Source organism: Pteropus alecto, unplaced genomic scaffold, assembly GCF_000325575.1.
Source record: "Pteropus alecto unplaced genomic scaffold, ASM32557v1 scaffold76, whole genome shotgun sequence".
In the NCBI taxonomy this organism is placed as follows: Eukaryota; Metazoa; Chordata; class Mammalia; order Chiroptera; family Pteropodidae; genus Pteropus; species Pteropus alecto.
The window spans coordinates 30,904,801-30,912,286 of record NW_006443138.1 but is presented as its reverse complement, the minus strand read 5'-3'; the positions used below and the strand labels follow the sequence as shown (position 1 = coordinate 30,912,286).

The 7,486-nt window shown below is 38.2% G+C and overlaps 1 protein-coding gene across 4 annotated transcripts in view; it reads left to right on the top strand.

Annotated features, from left to right (window-relative positions):
• The window catches only part of LOC102885292 (hypothetical protein), a 33,004-nt gene continuing 25,518 nt past the window's right edge, over window positions 1-7,486 (top strand). Inside the window, exons 1-3 of one of the 4 annotated variants that reach the window (XR_439343.3) lie at window positions 1-117; window positions 1,884-2,031; window positions 4,011-4,566. The gene's annotated coding sequence lies outside the window, so the exon portion shown is untranslated. Of the gene's footprint in view, window positions 118-1,883; window positions 2,032-2,608; window positions 2,784-3,005; window positions 3,078-4,010; window positions 4,567-7,486 lie in introns of those variants that run through there. The other 3 variants (XR_003043611.1, XR_001517941.2, XM_006923904.3) reach the window with 3 other exon arrangements.

The window sequence follows — 7,486 nt, the reverse complement described above, 5'->3', positions numbered from 1 at the left end:
TCCCCGCGCTCCTCCTCGCGGCTCCGCCCGCACCGCCCACCGCGCGCCGATGGTCAGCTCGGCCCTCTCCAGCCCACTCCACGTGTCGTCCCGCTCTTACCCGCACGCCAGAAGAAGGTTTGGTTTTCGTCTTTTTCTCCTTTGCTGTTTCCCCGCGTCCGACTTCTCTGCGTTGACATCAGGCCCCAACTCGAGTCTCCAAGAAAGTCCGTCTTCTGAGTCCCTGTCCCTCTTTACTCCCACCCCGCTTTAAACTGTTTCTCTTTTTTGCTCTGCTTTCTTTGGCTTTCCTTTCTCATCTTCCAGAAGGCAAGGGCGGCTCGGCTCGGCACGTTCCTCTGTCAGGCTGCGGGGAGGAGGTGGGAGCGGTCATTTCCCGCACATGTGATGCGCACTCGGGGAGATGGGATCCCTGGGGGCCAGGCACCTGGCCCGGGACCATTCTGTGTCCCACAGAGCCGAGAGTGCCGTGTTTCCCAAGAGACTTACTCCCAGTCTGCTGAAAGACTGTCCTCGGCTCCTTACATCTGTTAGTCTCCGGTTGTAATGATTCATCTCTCAGAACGTGGGCCGACAGCATCCTCTCCTCTCCGTCTGGAGTCCGACGCTGCCCTCTCTCCTGGGTTCCCGCCACTCCCTTCTGCCCGGATCGTGGCTTCCAGCTTCGCCCTCCCGTTTCATCCTACACGCTCCAGACATATTTGCGTTTCGAAAACTGCATTTTTATCCCCTTCTTTCCTCCATTCTAAACCCACCGCCGTATTTCCTTCCCTATCAAGTCTAAAAGCCTTTGCCTGACCTTTGACGCTTTTGGAATCTAGACTCAGCTTCTCCCTGTACTTTCCATCCACCTGGATCAGAGCGGTGAATTTTCTCACTGTCCAAAGCACCCAGTCCTGGCGACCGTCTCCGTTAGTCCCTCAATCCTACCTCGCAGGACTCAGCTGCATTAGGCCTGAAGCTCCGTGGTCTTCAAACATCTTTACTTGTTTATTTCCAAAAGAATCTTGGAAAACTCTGCATCCACTAATACATCTTTAAAACGACATCTAAAATTTTCATCTTCAGTTTAAATAGATGTAGAGGATTAAATTGTTATTAAAATCTGACCTTCGTAGCAGGCAGCTTCTAAGATGGCTCCCATGGTGCCACCTTTTGATAGTAGTCACATCCTTTTGTGTCTCCCTCACCTTGCTGTGGGCTGGGCTTGGTGGCTGGTTTCCAACAATAGAATATGAATAGAATAAGACAAAATGATGGGATATCACTTACAAGACTAGGTTACCAAAAAGCCCATACCTCTGGTTGCCCAGCCTCTTTCTGGGTTGCTGTGGCTTCCCTGGGGACAGGCCCAAGTGGCCAGGAGCTAAGAAAGGCCTCTGCCCAATAGCCAGTAAGAAATTGAGGTCCTCATTTCATAATTACAATTATTAGTGCATAGTTGATCAAAATAAAGACAAAAGTTTTGATAAGTAATTATTAAACATAAATTTATTTGAAATTCACTTCTTATTAGATGAGTTCATATAACTGGACTAATACTGCTTATTCATAGAATGACACTGCATTCATCATTTTAAATATTTTAGATGCAAGCCTTCAAAAACCTTGTTTCCTTAAATAATTCTGCCACTAGTTTTGTCATAACAGTGTTATTCATTTCTTTAAACCCCTTGTGAATTATATGTGAAAAATCACATAGCCATCTATCATCAAATATTTTAAATGATTTGGCAGTTGAAAACTTGATTGGGTCCTTCTGTTTTGGAAAGGAACTCATCTGACTTGGAAAAAAAAATTGTCATCAGAGTTCTCTTAGACACCAGTATTTGGGGTTGTTTTTGTTTTTGTTTTTATTGTTTGTTTTTTGTTGTTGTTTTTAGTGCCTCGGAGGTTTTTATGCCTCCAAGGCTGGTGGAAGGCCTGTCTTTCTTTTGAAAGTGGAAGAAGGGTAAATGTGAAGAAGATGTGGGAAAGGAGAAGACACTCTACCCACACCTAACCCTTTGACAGCTGGCACTTCCCAGGCGGGTAAGTTCTTGTTAGAGGACACAGAGATGTTGAGGTTCTGGAACTCTGTTACAAATCTTTTGCTTTGGGGTCAGCTAACTTTTTCTGTAAAGGGTCAGATAGTAAATATTTTAGGCTTTGCCATTCATGTGGCCTCTGTCTCAGCTATTTAACTTTGCCCTTGTAGTGCAAAATCAGCTATGCACAATGTATAAACAGAGGAGTGTGACTATGTTCCAATAGAACTTCATTGATGAATACATTTCTCCTCAACCATTTAAAAATGTAAAAACCACCTTAGCTCCAGAGGAAGTAAAAAACAGGCAGCAGGCCAGATTTGGGCCATAGGCCCTAGTTTGCTGATCCCTGGCTTAAAGTATCCATGTAGGTGTGTCCCTGGGAAAGTCTTATAACCTCAGGAGAATGTGTGCCCTAGTTTAACATTGCCATCCTGGTTCTAAATCCTGCTTACATATTAGAATGACATAGAGTGGTTAAAAAAATGCCATGCCTAGCCCCACCCTCTCTGTACTGATTCTGGTTGGTGTGGGGTGGAATTTGAGCATAAGGGTTTTTTTTTTTTTTTTATGTTTTCCAGTTGATTCTAATGTGCAGCCTGACTTTGGACCACTGTTCTAATTGCCATATGCTCTACACACCTCTCGGGGCATGATACTGCTTTGTGCTACAGTTACTGTATTTCATCCAGTTGAAAACTGGATAGTATCACTATTGTAAGATAAAGTCCAATTAAAATTTTTAAAAAATGTAAACAAATGGGTGTCTTTGATGGAATGAACTATGATCTTGCCTTGCTGCAGATTGGTCCTCCTTAATGGCAGGTATCCTGGCTTCCTCACCACTGTGTTCCTTTCATCCTTCAGTGCTTAGCTGGGTGTGATGTGTTGAGTAAATACTTGCTGAGTGCACATCACCAGTGGACTGCATGTTCTCTTGTTCTTACTTTTCTCTTCCCTTCTTCTCTGCCCTGACAGAAATAACAGATGCTCAATAAACATTTGTAGATTCATTGATTGATTGTGAGAGGAGCTGGGTTCAAAAACTGGAGTCAGGTAGGAAGAAATTGGAGAACTTAGTGTTGTCTTTGGCAATGGAAAAAGGGAACTGGCCACTGCTTCTATTCCTGCACAGTGAGAGAGGAGACAGAGTGTCCTTTGCCATAGATTAGATGGGATTAGAATCAGGAAATAAGGAACTGGTCTCTGATTGACTGGCATTTGTCTCTCCATCATCTCCCTATATCCTCCACTAGTGTATAATCTCAATGAAGAAAGAGACTGGGAGTCATTTTCTACTATATTCCTCGTATCTAGACTAGCACCTGTCTCATAGCAGGCAATCGATAAATGTGTTTTGAATAGCAATTGAATAAATATGTCAACTGAAGTTTATTCAAGCTGGAGAGAGTTTCCGTTTGTGGAAAAATTATTTAGAATAATTGGTGTTTTAATTATTATTCACTTACATTGAGTTGCAAAATTTAAATCCTAGTTTTTCTCAAGCTTTTAAATTCAATTTATAAATCTTGCTAGTCCATTTATTAATCTAGTAATATTTATATACAATAAGAACAATCACTTGTTCTTTGAGTCATGTGCAATTAACTCATAAATTTAAGATTAAATTATCTTTAAACATTTAACATTACTTGCAACTTGATTAAATTTTGTTAGACATTTCAAACCCCAATCCAAATTTTATGTGTCTGCTTCTCTCAAACATTTCAAATGCTGATTGGGTAGACTTATAAATCTAACAAATAAAATATTTCTAAGCATTTGAGCAACACTTGCAAATCTAATAAGTTAACTACTATCAAATGGTAGTAGGATATTACAGTAATGGCAATAATGGTACAGTAATGCTCTCTGAGTAATCTTCTCTCACAATGACTCTGAGCTTGGTCGTTGAATTGCTTTGGCCAGCGCCACAGTAGCAAACATGACACATTGGGACTTATTCTCTCGTACTGTCTTTAGAATCTATAGACTTCCATGTGAGGAAGCCCGGGCTGACCTACTGGAGGGTGAAAGACCATGTGGAGCAGACGTAAGCCATCTCAGTTGAGGTCCCCTAGACCAATCAACCTTCTAAACACCTGACATTGACCATTCAGCACCAGCTGGAACCAGGCCAGAGCAGAAGAGCTGTTCAATAGACCCAAGAATGGAGAGAAAGCTTAAGCTACTAAGTTTGGTGTGTTTTTTAATGCAGCAAAAACAAACTGATATACAAACTGAAATCTTTCTTGTTGTAATGGGCCTTTTAAGCCAAAGTTTTTTCCTTGAAACTTGGACCATCCAATTGTTTTATAACAGACTCTCTTTTGCCCTCCTGATTTGTATTGATGAGGTAATGAACCTCTCCATCCAGATTTTAACTAATTACTTCACTGCTTGATTGGATTCCATACCCTTCTAATATTCACTTTCTCTCTTTTATCAACTTTCATTCTAAAGTCATTGGTCAATATCTGCCTCATGGTCAATGGGCCAATTACCCTTCTAAGTATAAATTTTGATAGTTTTAAATGAATACAGTCTTGTGTCGCTTAATGATAGGTATATTCTGAGAAATGTGTTGTTAGGCGATTTTGTAGTGCAAACATTGAACCTAGATGGGTTGGCCTATTACATACCTAGGCTATAAGGCTCCTAGACTGCAAATCTACATAGCATGTTACTGTACTGAATACTGTAGCAACTGTAACACAATGATATTTGTGTATCTAAACACAGAAAAGATACAGTAAGAATACTGTATAAAAGATAAAAACTGGTATACCTGTAGAGGACACTTACCATGAATGGAGCTTGCGGGACTGGAAGTTCTGGGCGAGTTAATGAGCGAGTGGTGAGTAAATGTGAAGGTCTAGGACACTAGTGTACACTACTGTAGACTTTATAAACACTATACACTTAGGCTACACTAAATTTATTTAAAAATTTTCTTGAATAATAAGTTAGCTTACTGTAACTTTTTTACTTTATAGACTTTAAAATTTAAAAAACTGTTTGACTTTATAATAACAGCTTAAAACACACACATTGTACAGCTGTACAAAAATATTTCTTTATATCATTTTATATTAACAACTAATGCACTGTTATGACATTATGATGGCTGTGACATCACTAGGACTTTTTCAGCTCCATTATAATCTTATGGGACCACCATCGTATATGTGGTCTGTGGTTGACTGAGAAATTGTTATGGGGCACATGACTGCACACAAATGTATTTAAAAATTTCTTGGTATAATAAACAATTCCAATAAAAATTAACATTAATATTAAGAGGATAAAGAGCATAACATGATTATCATTAATATATTTTATATAATCATTCATTTTATGAGTTGAAATTTTATTTCTAGTACACTTTATGTTTTTTTCCTTTAGCTATCCTTATAGGCTCATAATTTTTTCTCAGAATTTTTTCAGTGAAATATAATAATTATTTCCTTTTTATTGTTGAAATTGTATCATCTCAGCCTATGGAAGATCCTTTAAGGTTGCTCTTGTCTTCTTGTGCTGCCCCAGTTCGTATGAAAACAACCCATAAGATTTAATATGCTGTATTTCCATTTTCATTTGTTTTGACATAATCTTTATATTTCTCTTTTGATTTCTTCTCCAACTCATTGGTTGTTTAGAAGTGTGTTGTTTAGTTTCTACATATTTGTAGATCTTCTCACTTTTTTCTTCTTGTTGATTTCTAGTTTCGTACCATTGTGGTCAGAAAAGATAGTTGATATGATTTTAATCTTCTTAAATTTACTAAGATTTGTTTTGTGACCTATCATATGATCTTTCCAGGAGAATGTTACATGTGCACTTGGGAGGACCTTAAAATTTAAAAAATTTTTTGACTCTTCTGTAATAACACAGCTTAAAACATACTCACAGACACACACATACACACACACACACATTGTAAAATGTGTATTCTACTGTTAGATGGAAATTTCTGTATATGTCCATTAAGTCCATTTGTTTAACATGCGGATCCATTCTGATGTTTCCTTGCTGATTTTCTGTCTGGACAGTCTATCCATTATGAACACCATTTTTTTCAGAGTTATGTTCTTAGTAGGGTTGGAAATTGCTACTTTCCTATTTCTATTTCTAAGAGAAATTAGTATTAGAGCCAGAGAGAGCTATTGGAAGAAAAAAACATTTAGTCTAGGGATTGTTAAGCTGAAGTACATGGATAGGCTCTATGAAGTTTGTAAACACTCAGAAATGATTTGCAAAATGTTTTTTGTGAATTTGCTTTTCCTTGAAAAGAGAGCTCACAAATTTCTTCAGATTCTTAAAGGAGTTTTGGTATTAACAAAATAAAACATTTACCACCACCACCACAACATAGATTTAGTCTAATCTTTTCACTTAATGATAGGTAAGCTGAATCCCTGATGGAGTAAATCACTTGTATAAGGTCACACAGTCAGTGGCAGAGCCCATGGTAGAGAAAGAGAGCAAGCCAGGTGGTGAGCTCAGTAAAGAGGATAACTGTTCTGAACTATTAGACTGGGGTTCTTTCTCTCACGTGAAACCAGAGTAGGGAATCATTACACCTAGAAATAATGATTAAATTTATATTTTAAAAAAGGGAACACTGAGATTTGAAGGAAGAGAGGAAAGGATTGTAGATGATGAAACAGAAATAACATTGAAATTAAACAAGATGAATCAAAAGAATCAGAGGTTTAGAAGTGATTCTAGTTTGAGAGAGAGATTTGGTGAGGGGTGTAGAACTATATGAAAATGCTTGTCAGCAGCATGACTAGAGAATGGTGGTCACTGAGAAGAAAGCAAAGTGTGAAAACATTTGTAGTATGTTTCTCAATCAAAATCCCACCAGGTTTTTTCATAGGAATCGACAAGCTGATTCTAAAATTTATGTGGAAACTCAAAGGATTGAGACTATCCAAGCGATCCAGGAAAAAAATAAAAATTGGGGAACTTATACTACTGGATTTTAAGACTTCTAAAGCTACAGTAATCAAAACTATATTTGATGGTACTGACATAAGGACCAACAAATAAATCAGTGGAATAAATAGCCCAGAAATAGATGCATACTTATATAGGCACTTGGTTTTTGACAAGATGCCAAAGCAGCCCAATGGGAAAAGGAAGGTCTTTTTAACAAGTGGAACTGGAACAACTGGGTATCCCTACAGAAAAAAAGTGAAATTCTAGCCCTGTCTTTCATCATACCCGAAAATTAATTCAGGATGAATTACAGATCTAAACATAAAAGCGAAACTCTAAAGCTTCTAGAAGAAAACACAGGAGAATATCTTTGTGACTTGGGCATGGATAAAGGTTTATTAGGACACAGAATGTAATAACATAAAAGAATAATAAAGAATAAATAATAAATTAAGCTTCATAAAAATTAAAAACTTCCATTCATCAGATACTTAAGAAAATAAAAAGAGATAGGG